The sequence below is a fragment of the Dermacentor silvarum genome, chromosome 5 (genome assembly GCF_013339745.2).
Source record: "Dermacentor silvarum isolate Dsil-2018 chromosome 5, BIME_Dsil_1.4, whole genome shotgun sequence".
Classification (NCBI taxonomy): domain Eukaryota; kingdom Metazoa; phylum Arthropoda; class Arachnida; order Ixodida; family Ixodidae; genus Dermacentor; species Dermacentor silvarum.
This window is the reverse complement of record NC_051158.1, coordinates 130,061,840-130,087,424: the sequence shown is the minus strand read 5'-3', so window position 1 is coordinate 130,087,424 and position 25,585 is coordinate 130,061,840. Positions and strand designations below refer to the sequence as shown.

The 25,585-nt window shown below is 43.4% G+C and overlaps 1 long non-coding RNA gene across 1 annotated transcript; it reads right to left on the bottom strand.

Moving 5' to 3' along the window:
• Window positions 1-11,698: 11,698 nt before the first annotated feature.
• Window positions 11,699-21,221, bottom strand: LOC119453760 (uncharacterized). The gene is made up of 3 exons (XR_005192424.2): window positions 21,137-21,221; window positions 17,540-17,804; window positions 11,699-11,820 (listed from the first exon to the last, which is right to left on the bottom strand). It is a non-coding gene; the product is annotated as an uncharacterized LOC119453760 (long non-coding RNA).
• Between the last annotated feature and the right edge of the window lie 4,364 nt (window positions 21,222-25,585).

Below are 25,585 nucleotides of genomic sequence, written 5' to 3'. Positions count from 1 at the left end.
ATCATTGACTTAAGTGTCTGCTAGTGGCATTAGCACCTCGGCGTTGGTGTACCCTTCCGTATTGTTTGGCTTAACTTTGTTTTCTGCTTGTGTTGTAAACTACGGTGTAAACTACACTACAAAACACTACACTATGCCCTGCGTCTTCATTGTCTACTTCCATGGCGAACGGAACGGGTGGAAAACCAAACTCGGAGGAGCGAGCAAGCGGAACTGGCGGGAAACCGCCATGCACATGGAGCCATGTAACGCACATGGAGCCAAACGAACACGCGCATGGAGCCAAACGCCCACGCACATGGAGCGAAGGCCCACGTAGATGGAGCCAAACCTCAACGCACCAGGTTGTACGGCTATTAGAGACTTCTAATTATTTTCTAATCATTACTGTCACTTAACTCACCCTTTTTGTAACTAAACTTATAATATGATGTCATATCTATCATGAACAGTAAGTAGAACCATCGATTTCGCACAGTTTGTATTTTTAATGATTTATTTTGAATTAAGAAACATTCCTTTAATTCCGCACAAACCGAAGTCGGTGGTCAACTGCAACACTGCTCACGAAACAAGATATATCGCTGCTCGTGCCACTAATCACTAAGAGAAGCTAAGAATTAGTCACTTGTGATCACGGATCAATTTTTTGATATGCCAGCGGGAGTTATCACTCATTCATTTTGCCACAGCTATTAATGTGTTTATTTAAATACATTGCTCTGGAGATTGCAGATATGTGATAGCAACAGTGGTGATCACTATAGTGATTATGTTCACTTCAGTTTTCCTGACTTTTAAGAAATCAGAGTATCAAGGACATAAAATGAAAGGTCCTGTAAAAGATGATTCAATTAGAACAATTAGGAACTGAGGTGCTTGAGCCAGTAGTAAATAACAATATCCTTTTTACCATAATAGCGTTTACGAGTAGGCGCTGCCGTTGAGTAGAATGAAGTGTCAATATACCAGCAATTCTCTGAAGAATATTAGCGAGTCATTAGCGATAAATGGTGATTTTGCACAATTCTGCGTGGCCGGATGTTTACAGTCCTTCAGTGTAAGGGTATCCCATGATCAGCCGTTAGTAGGGTAGTTAAATTAAGGTGTATAGGATGTCATGTGCTTTAGTCCCTAGAGATGATATATCCCGTCACATATCCCGTATGTCGCATATATGTAAACTGCTGTAATGCGCTAGGAAGCGAACACAGCGACAACGGTGCTTGAACTCATCTGGAAAGGTTAGTATGTTTAAAGTGCTTTCAAACTCTTATGAAGCAATTGATGATCCGGGCTGCAACCGCGACGGCGGCAGCCGATTCATTGAGTGCTCATTGGTGGCGAGGACAACCACCTCAGCACGGCGGTGCGCTGGCGCGTTGTCGAAGAAGAACACTGCCTCAGCACCACGTTCCTGATGATGAACCTTCTTGGACACATCGTCGAGAAATTCGTTGAATACAGTCCAGTGGACATTTTCCACTAAAGTCCAACGCAGGACGCCGTTTGCAGACATGCAAGCCAAAACATTTATATTTGCGCCCTTTGTTCTGGTTGCTAGGCGAATAGATGGGGCACCTCATTTTGCTCTGCCCAAACTTCTTGCGCACCACACGTCGAAGTTTGTTTCGTCAATGTAGTATCGCCTGAATGTGGTCACCTCGTTTTAAAGCCATTGAGCGAACTTGCGGTGCTCTTACTTAACATCGGGACGGTTACGGTCAAACGGCCTCTGATTTACTAACTTAAGTGCGTAACTATGGCCATCAAAAAGCCGATCGATAGTCGATTTGCTGATTTAGGCGGCGGGATATTTCTCTATTAACGTCATCCTGATTTGCATGAGCGTGAAGGATAGAATATTTTCGATAATTGCACGCAGGGTCTCCACAACATCTCGGCCAAACTTCTCTTGACGAACCAACATGTTTCTCGGCTGTTTCGCGATCTGTTGCGTCTGTATACTGATTCCCAGTGTTTCGGTAGGCTGTTTCAAGTCACCACTACGTCGGTGCGCATCGATGATGCGGGAACGATCCGCGGCAGAAACGATATCGTACTTGGTTCTTCCTTCATCAGGCATCTTTCTTGGTCGTCCCGCTGCTCGAATGTTGCCTTCCTCCATGGCACCAATTTTCAAATTATTCACTGTTCAAATATTTGCAATGTTGTGGTACGCCACTCACGACTATGCCCGAAGCTGGTCATCTGCATGTTGTCTGCACGGAAGCGTCGGACCTCTGAGAGATGCAACAGCATGTCGTCAGTTTTTGTTAGAATGGTAGTCCTTCCTCTTGAAGTTTAATAATTTCGTTTGTTCAAAGAAGCTGACATAATTCCAAGACGCAAGCTTTTACGATCTTTTTTGCGCGATATACAGAACTGTGTGAATTATGATATCCTGAAGATCGCGGTAAAAGCGCACAGAAAACTGAAACTTCATTCATCGTCTGCTCGCCGCCATGCAAGAAATCGCTTGCGCTACATTGCACTTTCGGCGTAATTTGCGCGAGACACATTCGACCAATATCACTTATGCTGTGTTTCACCTAAGATGGAGAAACGAAGCGTAAGTGATATTGATTTGACGCGCTAACACACATTATTAGGCCGATGAATAAAAATTGCATTGAACTTTTGTTGTACAACATCAATTCACTTTGATGCTCGGAAGCCTAGTGTATCGAATATCCACCTGGCTTCTTGTGAGCCCATAGCATATAGGGATGCCCTTCCTTTTACCTAGTCAGTGGCATGCTGAAGACCGGAGGCGAAGCGGTAATACTCAAACTGGAAAATTATTTGTGGCCTTTCAAGGGCTTCTCAAAGTCGAACTACGTAAGTGACAGGCTCACGGCGGTTGCGACAGCAAGCTTTCCCGCCTCTCAACATCCGCCATTCTTGTCAGCTAACCTTTCCAGATGAGTTCAAGCACCGCCGTCGCTGTGTTCGCTTCCTAGCGCATTACAGCAGTTTACATATGTGCGACATACGGGATATGTGACGGGATATATCATGTCCAGGGCTAAAGCATATGAGATCCTATACACCTGAATTTAATTACCCTACTAACGGCTGTTCATGTGATACCCTTACACTTAAGGACTAAAATATCGGACAACGCCAAACTGTGCAAAATCACTATTTATCGCTAATGACTCGCTAATCTGCTTCAGATAATTGCTGGTATAATGAAACTTCATTCTACTCAACTGCAGCGCGTACACGTAAACGCTATAATGGTAAAAAGGTTATTGATATTTACTACTGGCTCAAGCTCAGCAGTTTCTAATTGTTATAGTCGCATCACCTTTTAAGGGACCTATTCATTTTATGTCCATGAAGCTCTGATTTCTGAAAAGTCGGGAAAACTGAAGTGAACATAATCACTATTGGTCACCACTGTTTAGATCACATCTGCAGTCTCGGAGCAATGTATTTAAATAAACACATTAATATCTGTGGCAAAATGAATGAGTGATAACTACCGCTGGCATACCAAAAAAAAGTGATTCGTGATCACAAGTGACTAATTCTTAGCTTCTCCTAGTTATTAGTGGCAATGAGCGGCGATATATCTTGTTTCGTAAGCAGTGTTGCAGCCGACCACCGACTTCGGTTCGTGCGAAATTCAAGGAATGTTTCTTAATTCAAAATAAATCATTAAAAGTACAAACCGCGCGAAATCGATGATTCTACTTAATGTTTACGATAGATATGACATCATTTTGACGCGTACTCTATCTAGACGTTTCAACGACGATGACAGTATGTGCATTAACTGACTCTGAGTAGTAGGACAGGCTAATTCGAAGACGAAAAAGATGTCTTTGTGCTGGTGATTCTCAAGCTGTTCCGCCGTCTTGTTCAACGTGTTGCCTCTTGTTCGCGTTGACTCGTGACACTGGTGGAGGTGCGGGGTACACAACCCCGCTTGATGATCCGGACTCCTCCCGGAAGCCGTTCATCCAGGCCATCTCCAATAACTCCTGTGCATCGCTTCAGTCGGCGGTTGCTAGGCCTTGCTCCCGAGCTCAACCCCCTGCAAGAAAGCTCGTCCGAGCCCTGTCTACCTCTGTCAATGGTGACCACCAGCCCGCCACAGGTTCCACGAGTTCCACAAGACAGCTCTTCTCACAGTCCGTCCCAGGTAACTCTTCTGCAACCACTGGTTCCCGATCGCTTTCATGGTGGCGCACATGAAGACGTTGAAGACTGGCTTGACCAGTACGAACGTGTTGCCAAGGTCAATGGGTGGAATGTTCAACAAAAGCTCTCCCACGTCTATTTCTTCCTTGACGGTAGTGCTCGCACGTGGTTTGAGAACCCGTGAAGCCAACATCGCCACATGGAATGATTTCCAACATCATCTCACTGAAATATTTGCGAGTGTTGATCGACGGGACCGTGCCCAGCAACTAATTGAGTTGCGCTTCCAGAAACCCAATGAAACCGTGGCAATGTTTGCCGAGGACATGGCCCGCCTGTGTCGTAGAGCTGACCCTCGCATGCCCGAGGAAAAGAAGTTGCGCTACCTTATGCGTGGCGTAAAAGAAGAACTCTTTGGCGGACTTGTGCACAATCCACCGAGTACCGTGGCTGATTTTATAAAGGAAGCCACTGGTATTGAACGCGCACTCCATCTAAGAGGCAGGCAGTATGATCACTTGCCCACCAGCCCTCTCATCAACTCCGCCGCAATGACCGTTACCAGTCAGAACTCCCTCCGTGATCTAATTCGGGAGATTCTTCGCGAAGAGCTTCAGAAGCTCTGGACACCGGCAGTGGGCCCACCTATGGCATCAGTCGCTGAAATCGTCCGTGATGAAGTTAGGCAAGCGTTTTCGGCAGACGATCCTGTTCATGAGCAGCGCCCCCTAAGTTCCACATTCTCGGCAGGCGATCCTGTTCACGAGCAGCGCCCCCTCAGTTACGCCGATGCTGTCCGACGTCAACCAGCTATGACGCCCATGCGGTCGCACCATGAGCCACCGAGGGCCACACCATGGTCATCACCAACAGAGGAACCTTTGAGACATCCGCCCGTTGTGCCGATCTCGTGCTACCACCAGCCGCCGTCAGCTGCATTTTGGTCACCGCCGCAAGACGAGCCTTCGAGGCCGCCGCAAATTTTAAGAACGGACGTATGGCGCACTGTCACTACGCGCCCCCTCTGCTATCACTGCGGAGGCATCGGCCATGTCTCCCGCCATTGCTGGTACCGCGATGCCTCATTTCGACCTTATCAAGCCTGGTCTGACGGTCGACGCACCAGTGACGACTACATGCTACGCCGCGACGACGCTACTTTTCAAGGTGCTCCCGCAACGCGCACTCTGAACCACGACTCTCAGCCCAACCACCAGACCGATTTGGCCGGTGGTCACGCTCTCCGTCCCCTGCTCATTCATCTGCACCGAGTGGACGTACTTTTGCTGACCTCCAGGGAAGAAGGTTGCCCAGTCCATGCCGGGGAAACTACCGGCGGCGACCTCTGGGGGTATGGTTGCGGGCCGACGAGACGATGAAAAACCCCCAGTGATCCTGCCGCAGGACGCCGTGAAGCCGACAAACTGTAGCACCGACGAAATTGTGAGCGCCGATATTATTGTTTCAGTTGACGGACTGCAAGCGACAGCGCTAGTCGACACTGGTGCCGATTATTCGATAATGAGTTAAGCTCTAGCCGTTCGCCTTAAGAAAGTAAAAACGCCCTGGACCGGACCTCATATAAGGACTGCGGGGGGCCAACTGTTCACGCCTGCTGGAAGCTGTACGGCGAGAGTCACCATAGGAGGTTCGTCCTTCGTGGAAACTTTCGTCCTTCTTGCGACATGCTGTAAAGATTTAATCATAGGCATGGATTTTCTACGGGAATACGACGCCATAATCAACATCCCGGACGGCTTGGTTACGTTTCACAGGACTCGAGATTTAATTCCCTGCTTATCGCCGAAAAGCATCGCCTGTCGTCTAATCGAAAACGACGTGGTCGTCCCACCTCGCTCTTGTATTCTTGTTTCGGTCGCATGTGACGTACCGTTTGATTGTGAAGGAGTTGCAGACCAAGTAACCTCCTTGTTATTTACTCACGGTATCGCCGTTGCACGAGGCATCGTAAATGTCACCGATGGGCGCACGAACCTGTTGTTGACCAATTTTACCACAGAGCGACGGCACCTACCAAAGGACATGGCTGTAGCCTATTTTGACGATGTCGCTGATGTTTGTGGGTGCTTTTCAGTACTGGAAGAAGCGCATGCGCAAGACCCAGCACCTGTGCTTCACGTAAACGCTACTTTACCGCAACACGAGCGAGAACGACTTCTAGCGCTACTGGCCGAGTTCCGCGACTGCTTTGCGACGACGTCGAGAGTTGGTCGAACGCCCCTAACCAAGCACCGCATAATCACAGAGGACGAAGCGAGACCGATTCACCAAAACCCTTATCGTGTGGCCCCAAAAGAACGTGAAGCGATACAGCAGCAGGTAAACCAAATGCTTAAAGACGATGTGATTCAGCCTTCCAAGAGCCCCTGGACATCACCTGTAGTTTTGGTAAAGAAGAAGGACTGCAGCCTGCGTTTTTGTGTGGATTATCGAAAGCTAAATCAGGTGACAAAAAAAAAGGACGTGTATCCGCTTCCCCGAATAGACGATTCACTTGATAGGCTTCGAAACGCTCATCATTTCTCTTCAATGCACTTAAAAAGCGGGTATTTGCAAATTGAAGTAGACCCGAGAGACCGTGAGAAAACCGCTTTTGTCACGCCAGCAGACTATACGAGTTTAAGGTCTTGCCTTTCGGCTTGTGCTCTGCACCTGCTACTTTTCAACGGCTTATGGATACCGTGCTTTCGGGGATGAAGTGGAAAACCTGCTTAGTCTATCTTGACAACGTCATAGTGTTTTCCGAAACGTTTAAGGAGCACCTCGAACGTCTTGAAGCAGTTCTGCAGTCTATACGGTCTGCCGGCCTCACCCTAAAGCCTGAGAAATGCCACTTTTGCTTTGAGGAACTGGAGTTCCTTGGCCATGTCGTCCTCCACGCGGGAGTCCGCCCGGATCCTTAAAAAAATGCCGCTCTCGCACAGTTCCCTGTTCCTTCAGATAAAAAGGCTGTCAGGCGCTTTCTCGGCCTTTGTGCATATTATCGGCGGTTTATTGCAGACTTTGCTCGCATTGCGTCGCCGTTAACTCGCCTCACGAGAGATGACGTTGCGTTTATATGGGGCGACGAACAGCAAGCTGCATTTCATGATTTGCTGAACCGGTTACAAATGCCCCCTGTGCTTGCCCACTTTGACGAGATAGCTCCGACAATGCTTCACAGAGATGCCAGCAATGATGGTATCGGAGCTATGCTTGTGCAGTGCCAGGAGGACACAGAAAGAGTGATCGCTTATGCAAGCAGAACGCTCTCACGTGCAGAAGCAAATTACTCTACAACTGAGAAAGAGTGTCTCGCTGTGGTATGGGCGGTTACAAAATTTCGCCCTTATTTGTACGGTCGCCGCTTCAAGGTTATCAGTGACCATCATTCGCTTTGCTGGCTCACAAATCTGAAAGATCCTTCTGGGCGTTGCGTTTATATGGGGCGACGAACAGCAAGCTGCATTTCATGATTTGCGGAACCGGTCATGTACGGCCCGGGCTCGTGGTTCCAAGCCCGGGCCCGACCCGGGCCTGTGTTAACTGAGCCCGAGCCCGGCCCGGGCCCGGGCGTTCATTACTAAGATAGGGCCCGCGTGTGTATGACCAGGCCCGGCCTGTAAGGAGGAGGAGGAGGAACAAACTTTTATTTAAACCGGCCTGTAAGAAAAAAATTCTTTTAACACGAAAGTGTTTTATGCCGGGGTCCACCAAGACTTCACTGACGTATTTCCGTCACGGAAATACGTCACACGAACATACACGAACATAATACAATGAAAGAAACCAGAAGAAAAAGTTCCACAAACATGCAAAATTTGGAAATCGAACCCACGACCTCTCGGTCCGCGACGATAGATCGCCGAGCGTTTAACCCATTGCGCCACAAACGCATTTGCAGAGAGCTACACAGACGCGCCTTATATATCTAACACTCCTCCGTGTACCCGCGCTCTTGCTCGGGGCGGTGCCGCCGCCTACGAGCAGAAAAGAGAAGTACTGCATTATGGCACTAACGCGCACCGACAGTAGCCGCGTTTACATGAACGCGACAACTGGCGCATCGCATCGCATCACATTAATTTTCTAGTGCATCGCATCCATGTAAACGGGGATAATGCGCTAGGAAAGCGCGTCGCATTAATGCGTCCGGCAGGGGTGGATTGAGACGCGTAAGTCGACTTTCGCAATGCATGTAAACGCGATTACAGCGCATTAGGAATTATAGGAAATACAATTTGCTGTGGATCTGCTGGGCGCTCGCCGAGCTGCTTCGTGGCGTGACGCCGGAAGCGTCTGCAAGCGCTCCTTTGCGTGCAATGTGCGTGTGCCGCCACCATCGCACCAGGGGTGATGCGCTACATGTAAACGCTAGCGCATCGCATTACACGTGATGCGCTAGGAAATGTGATGCGCTACTGTCGCATTCTGTCGCATTCATGTAAACGCTGCTAGTGAACGCTTCGGTGGTCTCAGCACTACGACGCCTCGATGCCAGCATTCGAAGGGACGCTGGCATCAAGAAGCACTACCAACGCCACCTAGGTGGCGTTCACCGTACTCAGCACAGCGGAGCGTGGCCTCCGCAATTAGCTCTGAAAATGTTTCTGAAGTTGATCGCGGAGGCTGCAATTACGACGCGCTGTACGCGCTGATTTGACTCGGTGACGATTCAGTTACGTGCTTTGTCTTGCGCGTTGTATTAGTGTGTCAGTTACGTGCTTCGTCTTTTGCGTTGTGCTAGCGTGTGCAGCGTAGTGCAGCTTCCATATGCACGACGGTTGCTCATGGTCATCGACGTTGGTAGTCGTGATGGAGGAGACGTGCCACCAGGCGTCAGCCTGGGTGCATCAACGCCTAAGGGCGCTTTAGCCACAAAACACCAATAGACATTATATATCAATGTGCAATAAACATTACACTACTTCTGTGAAGACACGTTTCACTTTCGTGTTCTATACCGATTCCTATATAAGAGGGATCAACCACATTTTGTTTACTTACAGATTGTACCGTATCTGTCAGCCTCACCTTCTCGATATTTAATCAGCTGCAGTATATAAGCAATAAAAGGCCAAAATCTTTGTTTCTTCCACGGGAAGATCAGTAATCCGGCCCATTGCCTGTGCTACTACTTTTTCTGGTGGTGCGCATGCACTTACCTTGATCAGCACGATATGGTTCTATGATGTCATTTAGCATGCAAATATACAGGGTGTTTCATTTTAGCTGAACCAAATTTTTAAAGATTGCCTGTGGCAGATAGCGCAATTATAATCCTTAGTCTAAACCACTCAATGAGGCGACCATTACTTCCAAGAGTAATCAAAACACCTAATTGAAGAATTAACATAATTACGCTAATTAACGTTTTAATTAATGATTTTATGGCACATCTTTCAATCTATGAATTATAGCCGCCGAGTTCGCAAGGCGTATCCACTTGGAACATATTCTCAGGACTAAACCAGTTTCGCGATAATAATTTTCAGTGTCCGACGAAATCAATCAAATCAAAACAATTTATTGTCCAGTTTACATGCTAGACCGTCATTTTGGACTAAAAGCTACATATGTAGCTTGACGTGACCCAAAAGACCAGGCAAGGCAATAGTACAGCAAATAGTGTGCACACATGCACCATAATTCACATATTTCCAGCCATCGCTGGAATTCCTCATAGACGAAATAGCTATGAACGGAAAGACAAAGAATATTTGCGTCACGGCGAGTTAACAGAATTGGAAAAATTTTTAACAGAATGCATTTTAAATAACACTACAATAACAGTACTAGCTATACAAAACACCGCAACACCAGCTATACAACATAGCATGAGACTGAATCTTACAAGATCAACATTTGCTCAGAAAACCGAAACAGGATTTACATTATCTCCTCAGAACCATACACAAAGCTGAATAATAATCACATCAGATACATTACAAGCGACCAAAGTGTCAGCTGAGTTCTCTCTTACTGAAATTACCGCCATTTTGTATCTGTTCAAAGTGAATGGTAGGTAATGTATTAACGACTGATGCTTATACAGAGCTCTGAAGAGTGGAATTGACCCTATCTCAGGATTTCTTGTGTTAGCATTAATGCGACGACGGTCTAAGGAGGCTAATTGTATTATGTAGTTCCAAGCTAATTATGACATGGATGGCCGAATGGACGGTCAAAACACCTAATTGGATATCTAACATAGTTACGCAAATTACCTTTTTAATTAATTATTTTACGGCACATCATTCAACCTACGAATTCTAGCCGCCGAGTTCGCAAGGCGTATCCACTTGGAACGAATTCTCAGGGCTGAACCAGTTTCGAGATATTAATTTTCAAAAAGTCCGACGAAATGCATGGCCGTTCCAGTTAACTTTTTGAGGAAAAAGCTGTTTTATGCATTAAAGCACAAAATTAACTGGCCTTAGCGCTAAAATAATACCATAGTATCGACACTGGTAATAGTGCGATCGCAAAAGCGGTAACATGGAAATGGTTTGAGGAGTGGTTGTTTGTACAATTTATTTTTCCTTACGCGGAAACAATGTTCGTCTTTGCGGAAAAGAAAAAAAACTTAGCGTAGCTTGCACTGGCAGCGCAATGCTAAAGAGACAGTGGAGATGATGGGCACCTACACTGTAAAAAAAATTGCTTTGGTTTTACGGCAAATCTGCTGGTAATTTGTGACCGAACACTTTCCGTAAGTAAAGAACGGTCATTTCCGTAGAACGGACAACCGTAAAAATAGAGACCGTATTACAAAATACGAGTGCTTATGTATTCAGAAAACGGAAGACGCTGTATGCTGAATCGTATGGTTCGACCATTAATGTACAGGTGCTTTCCGTATTCAGAAAACGGAAGGCGCTATATATTGAATCTGTAGTATACGGTCCAACCGTTAAAATACAGGTGTTTTCGTATCCAGGAAACGAAAGGCTCCGTATGCTGAATTTGTACTATACGGTCCAACCGTTAAAATACAGGTGTTTCCGTATCCAGAAAACAAAAGGCTCTGTATGCTGAATCTCTACTATACGGTCCAACCGTTAACATACAGGTGTTTCCGTACTCAGAAATAAAAAGGCTCCGTATGCTAAATCTGTACTATACGGTCCAATCGTTAAAATAGAGGTGTTTCATGCATTATGTTTCACAGAGCATATTGATTATTTAGAGAATGTACAATCAGGGACAGAAGTGCCCAAAATGTGCGAATGACGACCGAATTTTATTGGTGCACTTTCTGCTGGGATCAGCCACGGTAACATTTGCATTCGGAAAGTGGTCTGCAACGCAGATGATAGCGGCTGATAGTGCAGAGATGCAATTTGGTCGACACTCGCACGTCCTGGGCACTTTTCTCCCCGATAGTACATATCCTTTAATGCAAATGTCATGAATGCAGCTCATTGCAGAAGCAGCAGGTCGCTATGGAGAAAACTGTCTGGCCAACACATTGAAATAGCTCAAAAGATCAAACACTTCGCTTTTTGTGATATGAATGAATTGCACGACATATATACAAATAAGTGCAAAATTTTATTCGTCAAGTACTTTAGATCACAGAAGCAATTTTATTTTCTTCGACCACTCGTCTTGCACTGTTTCCTGGTGAAAGCTGTTCCCACATGCCTTGCAAGGATAAACTTGCTGCTGTTAGGAGAAACAAATAATATTGGTGAATTTCCATCCTAAAGGAAGTGGCAACAAAAGACAATCACAGAACACAACAAAGCGGTAACTGAAGTATTAAAAAACCATGAACGTGGTTCAACATTTTCAAAACAAGGGATATTGCTGTAGCCAACATTTCGACAGATACGTGTCATCAGGGCAGCAACTGTTTTCCTTGGCAGCGGTTTTGGATGTGCATAGCTCACTCGCCCCTACCCTCATCTGGTGCATATAGTAGGTCAAGAGAAACCAAAGTGTTAAAATAAAGGTAGGAAGGGTGTGTTTCGCAGTGATTGTGATGGAGTGTGTAGGGGCACTGCTGTAAGTTGTTACAATGAGTAGGGATGACCTAAACAGAAAATGATCTGTAGACCTAGTATACCTATTCTTCCCAGAAAACAGAAAATGATCTGTAGACCTAGTAGACCTATTCTTCCCAGAAATCAACATAGGAATTAAAATAAAGTGTTTGGACATTTGGCAAAAAAATACAATGAAGAATTAGGGAAAATAAACTTTGTAACATGATGCCTCTGGTTAAGATCAGTGGAAATGGCAAATGAAGGTACGTTATCAATAAACATTTCATCAAGATCCGATAAAGAAAAAAAGATATTGGTCAAATATTAAATAAGTAAGGACACCAAATTAAACTGGGTATGACCATAAATAGTAAAGAACAGCCTGTGAAAAAAAATGGGACGGGAAATGATAAAAGGTGCAAGATAGGGAAAAGTTTAGCACTGTTTACTGTATGTTCATGCCACTACTGACGACTTGAAGTTTCAGTCTTCCTGCTGAAGCTGTATTACTTGGATAAGGAAATGGATTACTTTGCAGACAAGTCTACATTCAGATTCTGTTAAAATCTTCAATGTTATTTTATGGAAGAAAATTGTATGGACAGTCCTACTGGATGGGAATTCATTCAGCAGTACCATCCACAGGTATTAGCTTAAAATTTATTGGTCTCACTGGACCTTATCTCTTGGGAAATCATTAGCTGTTTTTTTTTTATCACAGATGCCTTTAAGTTATATTGGTTGGCAGGAGTGCTAGCAAACAACATTATACTTGTTGCCGCAGTCAAAAGTGATATTTGGTAACAATGAGTAAAAGAAGCAAACAGCATTCTACAATACTAATTCAAGTCAACCGAAAAAGCTGCTAAAATGAATGTACCCTGGCCCCCAATACACAATAATTGCACATCACATTGATGGTCATCGTGTCGATCATGCTATTAGAACACTAGGCATCAAGTGAGGAGAACAAGGAGATCAAAAAAATTTAATTATGGGGTTTTACGTGCCAAAACCACGATCTTATTATGAGGCACGCCATAGTGGGGGATTCCGGATATTTGGACCACCTGGGATTCTTTAACGTGCATCTAAATCTAAGTAGACGGGTGTTTTCGCATTTCGCCCCCATCGAAAATAAGGGGATTCAGAGGGCACATCCTTTTTTTTCGAACATTAAATGTACTTCGCATTAATGTTGCCTTCCAACTCCTAAAGGAGCAGTTTGCGAGATGGTGACCGACACATAAGAAAACTCATGACATTCTGTGCAGCAGAACATCACGCGCAACTACACTTTTTCCTGCGAAATGACATACTGTAGTGAAACCTTGTGCACATGTGCCAACCTTAGAATTTGAAAAACACCACAGTGGAAGACACAAAGTGTTAACTTTGCTGGAAAATACTAAATTTATATGATTATTCATTCAAGATTCGCCGACTTTGCTCTCTACAGGTGCTGTAAACAGGCACCCTGCTATTGCAGTTGTAGCAACATTATCTGTAGAGCAGATGAGGAGAAATGGTTACAAAGTTTACGCAGGAGTATACGCCGCAAATGACAATCCACTTCACATTTTATTCTGGTGGAGGATGCGTATTCCAAAATAGAAGAAACTAGTGTACCCTAAAGATTTCTGTGGCCGATGCCTGTGCACTAGCAGGTACACATAACATGGCAGTTGCAATTATATTTCCACAAGCTATAGTTACTGCAGGCTACTGCCAATGTACTGGTCCACAGCTGTAATACATTTAGGGCAATTTAAAACTCTCTAATGAATTTATCTCATATGACAGAATTGGAATGCAATATCTTGCAAATAAGTGATGCTGTATGTGCCGTCCCATACAATGAAACACCTTTGAAAAACCTGAATAGCCACCTGGGCCGTGACGAGAGGTGAAGTGTATTCTGTGTAAACTAGTACAGCTGCATAGTGTAAATCTCTGGAGAGTGCATTTAGTAACAGCTGTGAAGCTTTTTTCTCTTTTTAAACTGCACACAGTAAAAACCTCCTTACATTTTTGAAAAACTCTTTTTATTAAAAAAAATTTCTGCGCGCAAAAAAACAAGGACGAAGAACCATTTGCTTAAGAACCCAGAGATCTGCTCAATCCAATCAACAGGACACATCAACAGCGCATATAACAACACGTGTGATAAAAATGCCACGGATCAGCGCGACCCCGTCAACATAAAAACAGCAATGCACATAAAACGAGCCCTTAAGATGAAACTATGTTAAAGATAAGATGACAGGAGCGAATTCTCTTTATCTAGCAATGAAACTGAAGGATGACTGATGCATTTTTACTTTCGTTTTGCAATCCAGTGCACTTCCACAATTTCCCTCGCGGTTTGATTTCATTGCCTAAACAATGTGCCGGTGCTTCTAAGACAAGGTGGGCACGCATGTTCTTGACAATGCATGGCCAAATGCTTACTAGGGCCACCTTTCAGACTGGACAAGTGTTCCCTTAGTCTTGTGTTAATGCATCTTGCAGTCTACCCTACGTACACATGACAACATGTCATAGAAACTTGATACTCAACATTCTTCGCACAATCAAGAAATTGGTTCTTATGCGGATGTTTATAATACTACATTCTTTCTTTGCATCACCCTTACTTTCGAACTTACTTTTTACTCTAGAACACACATTACCTCTTTTGTTTTTAGCCGAAAACACCACTTTTACTTCATAACTCCCAGCCACCTTTTTAAGTCTGTGTGAAAGGCCATGCACATATGGAATCACTGAAACCTTGAAAGCTAATTCTTTCTGCCTTAAATTTTTTGTGCATAGTTCCTTATCCTGTTCCAAGGTTTTTCATTAGTCTAGCGCATGACACCAGCATCACAGCAGACAGGTACCCGGCCTCTCTCAACTGATCAACTTGCTCAAGAAAGGCAATGTTTACAGTGCGGTAACACGACTTCAACAATGCTGAGTGGCAACATGAAATGACTGTGCAATTCTTTACAAGCCTGGAATTGCTTGAGGCATAGTTCATGTAGCTTGTTAACAAGAAACTGTAGTTTCTTATCTACCAGTACTTGCAAAGTAAAATTTAAGCCCTTGCCTAGAGTCAAAGGCTTCTACTACTATTGAAGGCTTGACTTTTACTTCGGAAGTACCGGTAGATAACAAGCTACAGTTCCTTTATGTCAAGTTAGAAATTCTACCAGAACATGTGTGTTGGTCATTTACGCCCCGAGCTGGAAAACTGCTAATGAACTATGCCTCAAACCATTCCAGGCTTGTGAAGAATGGCATAGTCATTTCATGTTGCCGGTCAGCATTGTTGAAGTCGTGTTACCGCACAGTAAACATTGCCTTTCTTGAGCAAGTTGATCGGTTGAGAGAGGCCGGGTAGGTGCCTGCTCGCTGTGATGCTGGCGTCATGTGCTAGACTTATGAAAAACTTAAACAGGATAAAGAACTATGCACAAAAAAACAAAGCCTGAAAGAATTAGCTTCCAGGGTTTCAGTGATTCCGTATGTGCATGGCCTTTCACACAGACTTAAAAAGGTGGCTGGGAGTTACGAAGTAAAAGTGGTGCTTTCGGCTAAAAACAAGAGGAAGTGTGGGTTCTAGGTTAAAAAGTAAGTTCGAAAGTAAGGGTGATGCAAAGAAAGAATGCAGTATTAAAAATCCCCGTGAGAACCAATTTCTTCATTGCGCGAAGAAAGTTGTGTATCAGGTTCCTATGACATGAGGTCATGTGTACGTAGTGCAGACTGCAAAATGCGTTAACACGAGACTAAGGGAACACTTGTCCAGTCTGAAAGCTGGCCCTAGTAAGCATTCGGCTATGCTTTGTCAAGAACATGCGTGCTCACCTTGACTTAGAAGCACCGGCATATTGTTTAGGCATCGAAATCAAATCGCGAGAGAAATTGTGGAAGCGCACTGGATTGCAAAACTAAAGCAAAAATGCATCAGTCATCCTTCTGTTTCACTGCTATATTCGCTCCTGTCTTTTCATCTTAAGTGCTTGTTTAATACGCATTGCTGTTTTTATGTTAACCAAGTCGCGCTTATCCATGGCATTTTTATCACAAGTGTTGTTATATATGCTATTGATGTATTTTGTTGACTGGATAGCACAGATCTGGGTTCTTAAGTAAATGGTTCTTCGAAAATAAAACCAGTTGTTAGAACGCGATCGTGCTTGTGTTGCTCCTTTTCTTCGTCCTTGTTTGCTTATGCACAAAACATTTTTTTGTAATGAATCTGTTCCACTTAGGCAGACTCGCAGTTTTGCTTCCTTTTTTTTAAAGGTAATGACACGTATGGCTATCACATACATGTACAGTATGACCTTCATTCCCAAACAAAGTGAACAGCACTACCCTATGGGTCAGGTGCCTTGTTTCACGCATTCTCCCAAACATTATTAGCGCGGGCCGCTGATGTTGGCAGGGAAACTGATTTATGGAGCAATATAAAGTATTAAGTACTCAGCTCTTAATGTTTTCTCTGCTATTTAAGCATCGTTGGGTCTTATAGTAAGAAAATGCGGAATACAACATGCATAATTCATTACGCAACCCCTTTGGAAGTATTTAGTAGTCTGAATTATTATGGATTGCATATTTAGATTAGAAGAAGGATTTCATTCCACTGCAAGAATGGCATCATCCCAATAATCCTTGCATTTGGTGCTATATTTACTTTTATTTCAGTTGGAATGTAGATCGACAGCGATATCGCTTCACATGTCTTCGATTGACTGTTTCTCCAACTTAAGCAAACTCATATTCTGAAATGACCTTGTAGATGATACCAAGAACTTGCTCAGCAGGAGTATGTATAACATTCACGAGATCTGAGGCACTTGAACGCATATCTAAGAAAGCCTGGGGTGCATGCTGCTCTCTCATTTAATCAGCAAGTTTCTGGAAATTATCTATAAGTTTTCTTGTGATGAATGTAAATTTGCTTGGATGGGAGAAACATGGAACTTGAACAGGTGAATTATGCAGCATAAGAACGATCTCAGCAAGAAGCAGGCATCAAGAAGCATTGTCGCTCAACACGCATAAACCGTCAAAAGAATTATTGGGATGATTTAAAATTCTGGTAGTGTAATGAAATTTGTTTTCTAATCTATATCTAAACTCCTTGATTATTCAGCCTACTACCACTACCTTTGCCAGAAACATTCATAGTCATTATCCTACCTATGCCAAATTATTCCGACCGATATTCAAGCCTTCATAAGCTGTTTTTTTTTTTCACTGCCAATTCTCTGAGGGAGAAGAGGTGTCTTATTTCTCTCTACCTATTTCTCGTTCACTGTTCACTCTCAAACTGCATTAAGCTTGAGCAGGTTCTATGCTTAAAGCTGTGATTCCCTTTCCCTCTGCCATCTTTGACCCACCTGGTTAGCTAAGTAGGTAGAAAAACTGCAGAAGAAAGGTTGTGGCGCTGAGTTGGACTTCTGCCCCAAGGAACCTTTGCACGGTGGCTCGAGGAGCAACTGCTTGTGGCATGGAGTGGCTCAAGCTGTGATGAGTTCACTTTGTAAAATCCTGCTGGTTACTGCTGGCCCGTCTTTGCCATAACAGGAATGAACGTTGGCAGTCTGCAGTCTCGGTTTCTTCCTTGAGCGCCATGGCCATGTAAGGAAACCTGGTCTCGACAGGCTGCATAAAAAAGGATAATTTTCTGAGCTAAGTCTTTTTTCCTAAAAGAACCCATTTAAAGTTGTATTTGTAACTTTGCGACACTTTCCGGGTGATGCCAGCGGTACTTCATTGCACAATGCCACAATCATGACTGAGCTGTGGCCATTCTGAATACAGCTTGCAACACGTGACAAGACCATATAAATGCAACCAAAATAGTAAACATTTGTTGTAGCTTCTGTATATGGCACTATTCAAATGAGACAATTGTAGCACTCTTCTCAGCTCAGTAAAGTTATTTCTAGTTATTTTACTTTTCATGAGGAAATTGCCATGAGCTTCTCTTGAAAAATAAGTAAACATTCTTGCTTCAGTTTATTCTTCAAATTCCTGCATCACGAATGGATATCAGGAACCCATTTACACCACAGGCAGAGCTCCATATGTTTAAAAACATTATAAATCAAAGTACAATATCACAATTTTCATAATCGTGTCATGCTAGTATTATTGGTGGCTATGGCTGCTTCAAGCAATTATTTTTCATTAAGGCGGAAAGAGTTATCATCTCAAATTGTTTGCAGCAAGGGTGTACAATCCACAAAATCAATCAAAAAGGTCACATTGTGTTCACTATTCAAACATTTAGGATAGGTTACATACAACAGCTAATAAAGAATGCAAGCTTGAAAATCTCAACTGAAGAAGAAACCAGTTTTTGAATATGGAGCAAAATGCCACCAGCTCAAGTGGAGTACACCCTTACTATGTACTCCAAGCGAAGAATGTTGTTACAGCAATGCTTGAACACTATATGAATGTAATAATCAACAACCTTAAGCAGAATCTTAACACCACTTAACAAATTGTGCTTCGAAGATTCCTGATCCGAAATTCTCAACAAATTGTTCTGGTGTTGTACGTGTTAAGCTTGTTGTGCGTTCTGAAATGCAAGCTCACAACATCTACAATTTCTCTAAAGGCAATATCAGCTTTGTCAAGATAGGTATGACGTGCAGATAAAGTGGATAATGCATGAAATCATGAACACTCAGATGTGTTTACCATTGGGCTCACTCTCGCAGCCATGAAATTATGAGATGCAGACACATCTTACGTTGAAACTGGTTTTGTGGAGTACTGCATGCTTCCCAGGCTTCTCCAGTTGTGAGAGCCGTCTCCCCTACACAAATGAGTGATGAGGAATAAAAAAAGAATTTCAACATGCAACAATATGTTGGTCATTTGCTAGTATGCAGCAGGCTTTTTGACTCCTAGCTTGCCTCACACAAATCTACCATGCACAGTATTTGCTTTGCCCAAGCATCAGCCACTTTACGATGCAATGTGTACAGAGCCTTTGCGCTTAGTTTTTCTGCTTTGGAAACAGTTACCGTGTGTTCAGCTGGCATCGAGAAAGGGGACATAAAATACTATGTGCACCACTAATCTATACTATGTTTTGCTGGATGCCGTTTCGCTGCCCACAGAGCCAGGGGTAGATGAAGCCAGCGGAAATGCAGTGTCGTGCAGCGGCTTGTCCCAAAAGTAGGGCATACGCTGCACTTACTAGTGTGTGCCGTTGCACAATATTGCTGCCATAAAAATTTTTCTTCGTGGTTTTCCACATCTAGGCGATGTCTCCACATGTCTGGTGAGAGCTTTTACGACGTTCTGAACCCGTACGTGATAAGTTTTTCTTATAGAAAGCATTTTCTGATTCACAAGTGTTTTCAGCATGCGCCACTCATGTTAGCGATGCTGTCAGTGCGGTGATGGAAAATTCTAGACGTCTTCTCGAAATACTTCTCTGGACTGCTTCGGTAGCTTACGGCACAAAGGGCAAGCATTATAGCAGAAGAAATGCCGCACTCCTGTGCAGGTGAAATGCCACAGCAAAGCCGTGAAGTACCAACTTCTGGGACAAGGTTGACTTCCGTCGAAGGCGCTTAATGCGCTATCCAGCCCTCTATAGTAGAGCTCAGTGGCGTGAAACCTTCTATACTAGCTTTTCATAATACCGCAGTGTGAAGGGTTTTCAGCCCATATACCACACTATGACGGTATGCAATAATTCTAATCTCATAATCTAAAAGTTGTAGTTGATTTTACAAAAGTTGACATTCTTCAATCTGAGGCCTGTAAATTTAACACGCAGGGGCACCCCTTGGCTAAGCAATAGGGATGTAATGTCTATGCATACAAGCATTACCCATGCATTTGTACCACATCGCCCAAAAGAAATCCATTTTCCCGTCCAAGTCTGCCTCATGCAAGACTGGAATTAAAGCATAAGTTTATACAGTCATCCAAACAATAACACCTCATTTTTACATATGAAATTCATATAAATAGATCTCTCTTGATGCCAGCCTCCTGGAATGCTGAACCTTGCTGCATGCTTTAGAGAAATTATAGTAGTAGCACTTTACTCAAAAGTTATTTAGGGCTGCAGTGTTGCAGAACACACATACAAATGCCGCATTTCATGTGTAACAACTTGGTTGATTTGCTTGACCAACCTACCAAGAGCAAATTAAAATTTCTTCCTGTTTAGCATTTTTGCCTGCTAGACCACAATCGAATGTCATCAGTATATTAACTTGGAGAAACAAATCTGGCTTATACGGGGCGTCCCAACACACAAAGGTTTGAAAATATGCAAATGCTACGTATCGGGACGCAACCAAGGTAAAATTTGCCATCACCTGGAGATACTCACTTTTTTTGCATTCTGCCTAATTGCATAATTAAGTGTAAATTATTTAATCAACTTCTCAAATATTATATTTACATAAAACACGTGCTACATGAAAGTTTTTCTGAGCGTGAAAGAAAGCCACGAACACACGCAAAGAGCCTCGAGCGGCCATTCATGCGGCAATTTTATGTGTATTCGCGAGCTTCTTTCCCACTCGGAAGAACACTTTTATGTAGCACTTTTTGCACAACAGGATGCTGTATCGGGAGTTGTTCATGGTGTTCTACAATTTCCTCATTTACACTTTTCATCTGATTAGAGTAATTGAGAGGTTTATTAATTAAGACTAATGATCTAATTAGGCAGAATGCAAAGAATATTCTCAGTATCTCCAAGCAATGGCAAACGTAATAATAACTTGGTTTTGTCCAGCTACGTGGCATCTTTATTAAAAAAATATTTATGCATCATAGTTGGGACACTCTGTATATTAACAGCTTCACATATTGCCACAGCTGTGTGTTGTAACATTCAAAGGGTGCTTGTCCACCAGCATTCCAATGTCACTAACAGTGATCACCTACACAGCTAAGTGGATTGCCATGATGCAGGTTGGTAGTAAAATGCTGAGAGAAACAAATCCACTTACTTTGAAGGCAACAATATTGCGGTAACTTGAGAGACATGGCCTCATGGCAGGTAGCAGATCTCTTCTCAACTCCAGTAGGACACCAGCAACTAGTCTTTCAGTAAAAGAAAATATTGAATCAGTAATGTTATGTTACCTTGTTCTTGCTAAGCATCCGCACAATCATCTGATTTTCATGCATATCTACTTTCTGCTTAAGCAGTTCAACTGAAGGATTTAGAAAATACAGGCTATATTGACTGCATTTGCTTCTCTGGCATGTACAATTTTTTTGCGACTGATACATTTACAGCTAGCTACACGACACGAACGCTTGGATTGCCCAGACATCATTAGAAGCAAAACGTCTTGCTGCACCACAAGCAGTTGCACCAAGGAAAGACAAAGAAAAGCAGAGCTAAATTTTTTTTTTGTAACTACAATGAAAATGCATGCAAACAAGGAGGCAACTATCGCACGTATAGTGACAGTACAAGCGTCAATAGGAATTATGTGCGCAACTGAATGCACTCTTATTCTAAGTTTTTAACGCGCATGAGCAATAGGTTATACGCGCCACACAAAAAATTTCGATCGCGCTACCATGGAGATCGATGTGAAATTATGTGGTCCTTTTTCCCATTCACGCGCCATTTTTGCCCTATGACGCTGTTTACTGGCCTTTTGAAAAACAAATAGTTCTGTTCGCCACGCCAGCTTACCACACATAATCTAAACAGCTACACTATGCAAACCGAACAAATAGAATTACAACGGGCTTACCTCATACGTACGCGTACGCGCAGCGTGCGTACACTGTTGAACATCCGTTGAGGGCAGGCTATCCCGTATCCAAGCGCATACGTGCACCCGTACACAGGACTTCGATGCCGCAGCGTGCAGAGCTTTGTAGACGAAGGGACACATTCCGTTCAAACATCCCCGCGCTCTGACGGCACTTGACGAGCACAGAAGCGTACACCACACCGCGACAAATTCGGAACTTTGCCAGTCCTAACATGCCGAGAGTCGTACAGCCGAGAGTCAAACAGCCTAACCATCCATCGCGTCTGTTCTTCGCTCACGATGCGTCAATCTCTGTTCCCTAGGGCCTTGCTCCACTCTTGAGTACAAATCAAGACATATTTACGGTAAACTAACAAACTGTACAACATAAAAAGATAAACCGGCTGGCTACACAATGCAGCTTCGTCAACCGCTCGTCTTGTTACATCCTCCGAGATCGGAAGCGCCGCGCGTGGTTCCACCTGGTGCTGGGAGCGCGGAGAACAAAACAAAATCGGTTTCGTTTTCCCATTTATGCAGTAGTTGTTGGAAGAGTAAAATGATTGCTTGACAAATAATTGAACTCTGGAAGAGGAGATCGCTTTCTCTGCCACAGGGCATTGTATACATTGTATACATTTCCCAAAGAGACATCTCTTTGTATACATTGTATAGAAAGAGATAGAGAAAGCAAGGAGAGAAAAGGCAGAGAAGTCAACTAGACGAGAGTCCGGTGAGCGTTGCAATGTCGTGCTAGAGTGTAATGCGATGCGTCAATAAGCTCTAGTATAGTGTTAATTTGGACTGGCTGGTGCATGTAATGAACGGTAAAATAATAAGTTGTGCCATTACTTTTACCCATGGATAAAGCTCATGTAATAAATGGTGCTGCATGTTGGGTTAAAAAAGAAATACAGGTTGAATTCGTTATGCCAACTCGGGACCAGGGCGTTCTTTTTTCTTTTTCTTTGTTTCTTTCCTTTTGACAGTTCACACAGTGCTATATCCATCATCTTCGATCACCTTCCCGTAGTTAGCACACGTATTGGTGCCTGTTCGATGCCGCAGCGTGCAAAGTTTTGTAGCCGAGTGAAATACATTCCGCGCAAGTATACCCGCGCTATGACGGCACATGACGAGCACACAAACATACACCACACAGCGACAAATTCGGAACTTTGCTCATTCAAACATGCCGAGAGTCAAGCAGCCTAACCATCCATCGTTTCTGTTCTTCACTCACAATGCGTCCATCTGTTTTTGTACAGCAGAATTCCGTACATGAAAGTGTGCGCTCGCCGGTCTTGTTTCAAGATGAAGCGCTAAATGATACATGATGATATATATTAATGACATAGCATTAAATATTAATTCAACAGCTCGCCTTTTTGCCGATGATTGTGTGATTTACAGAGAGATATATGGCTAGCCCTAACGACATTATAACACTGCAATCTGACCTTAATAAACTAACGGAATGGTGCTGCAAATGGCAGATGCAAATTAACACAGAAAAGACCAATCACCTGAACTTCACTTCCGTTCCAAAGTCTCAAACTAATACTTATATTTTAAACAATAGCATAGTAAACTCGGTTACATCGGCTAAATACCTCGGTGTCTACAAAAATTCTAGCCTAACATGGACTGACCATATAAAATATATCACAACTAAAGCGCAAAAGAAACTTGGCTTTCTGAAGCGACGCTTGCATCTGGCCGACAGGGACACCATGCTTCAAGCGTACACTTTCTTCGTGCGTCCCTCCCTGGAATATGCATCAGTCATTTGGCATCCCTACCAGATCGCCCTTACCAATCTACTCGAAGCCGTCCAGAATAAAGCAGCGCGATTCATCATGTCATCTTACTCCAGATTTCAAAGCGTTTCGTCTTTGAAGCAAACACTCAACATGCCGCCACTGGCAATGCGCAGAAAATTCGCCAGATTATGCTTTTTTCACACACTGTATCACAGCAACACATCATTTGCCCGGTCACACGTTTTACCGTCACCTCATACTTCACATCGCATCGATCATGCCTACAAAGTTAACCCTATCTTTGCCCGGACGGAAAAGTCCAACAATTCGCCGTTAACCTTATCAATAAAAGAATGGAATCAGTTACCCTCCAGAATTGCCACGATAACACACTAGTCTTCCTTATTTTATTCAGCATTACGAACGTATTTACAATCCTAGCACTTTTAGTAACATTTTTCTCTCCCAGAGCACTTATTCGCTTTCGCTATTTTGTTCTTGCTTCGTTGAGTGTGAATTTTGTAAGAATATTTACCTTGTTAATATGTTTCACGACTTGCTGTACCCCAAAGTGCTGTATTTACCACCTGCGATGCTCCTTCATTTCTGAAAATTGTGTTCTGCTTTATGTCCCCCCCCCCCCCCTATGTAATGCCCCTGTGGGCCCTTAGGGTATCTAAATAAATAAATAAGAATAAATGCTTGCGATTACATCTTACCGCAAAAATTGACAACACTGTCAACAATTGAATAGTTCAGAATATGCGTAATGGGGGTGTGTCAATGATTGGCAGTTGACAGAGATGAGATATTTTGCAAATACTATGGGGCGATTGAAACCAAATACTGTACAGTTCAGTAAAACCCTTCCACTCCTGAGTTAATTCTTTCTCTCCGTCTAAAATTTCATCTATAGCCGCAGTACTTGGATTTATAGGCCGCCAGTTCTCTTCGCGGCCATTTCTTGTTAAATCGTGGACATTATACTGCGTTTAGGTACTGATTTAGAGTGCGCACAATTTTTGCATAGCGCACCAATGTAATTGCCAATGCACCAGCACCTGAACGGCGCAGCTTTGTTTACGTTGTCATGTAGGGCCATCGCTCTTCTTTCACTAAAACTTATATATATATATATATATATATATATATATATATATATATATATATGGCTGACACCAAATAAACGTCAGTACAAACACAGGCGCCATTTCCATTGCAATAAAATATTCTTAGAGGAAACTTTGTGAGTACAAGCGTTCACGCAGACAGCGTTTATAGTTTTCCTTGCAAAAATACGGATGATCGCATAACAAAAATACGGAATTCTGTCTGTTTCGTACAGAACAGTGTAGTCACCGTATTATTACGGAAAAATGACCGTAAAGCTTAAAACGGGGAGCACTTTCCGTATTTTAACGGAAATTTTGCTGTATTTCTGAAAATGAGATATTTTCCGTATTCTTACTGCAATTTTTCCGTATAATGACGGAAATCCTCCGTATATTGACGGAAATTTTTTACAGTGTAGCTAGTCCTGGCTTTTTGGCTAGGCTAAGCACTACCAAGTCATCCCGACCATTTTCGGGTATTGATTATTGATCGATTATCGACTAGCTATTGATGGGCTATCAATTGCCTATCGATAGGCAATTAGTCCCCACCATTCTCAGCTAGAATTATCCAGGCTCAGCTTCGCTAGTTCATAGGTGTATGTGCCATTGCGCTTGGACCCTTTCATCACTGCTTCCAGGATCGGCCCATATTTTTGGATTCAGCGGATACATTAGGCCCAGCTGAAACAGCTCCGCTGTTAAAAATGACAACGTCATTCGTTTTACTATTTTCTTTGATAAGATATAGTCATCTGATAAGATATACAGTTAAGAGAGTGGTGTGGATCTGAGAACAAACGGGGATA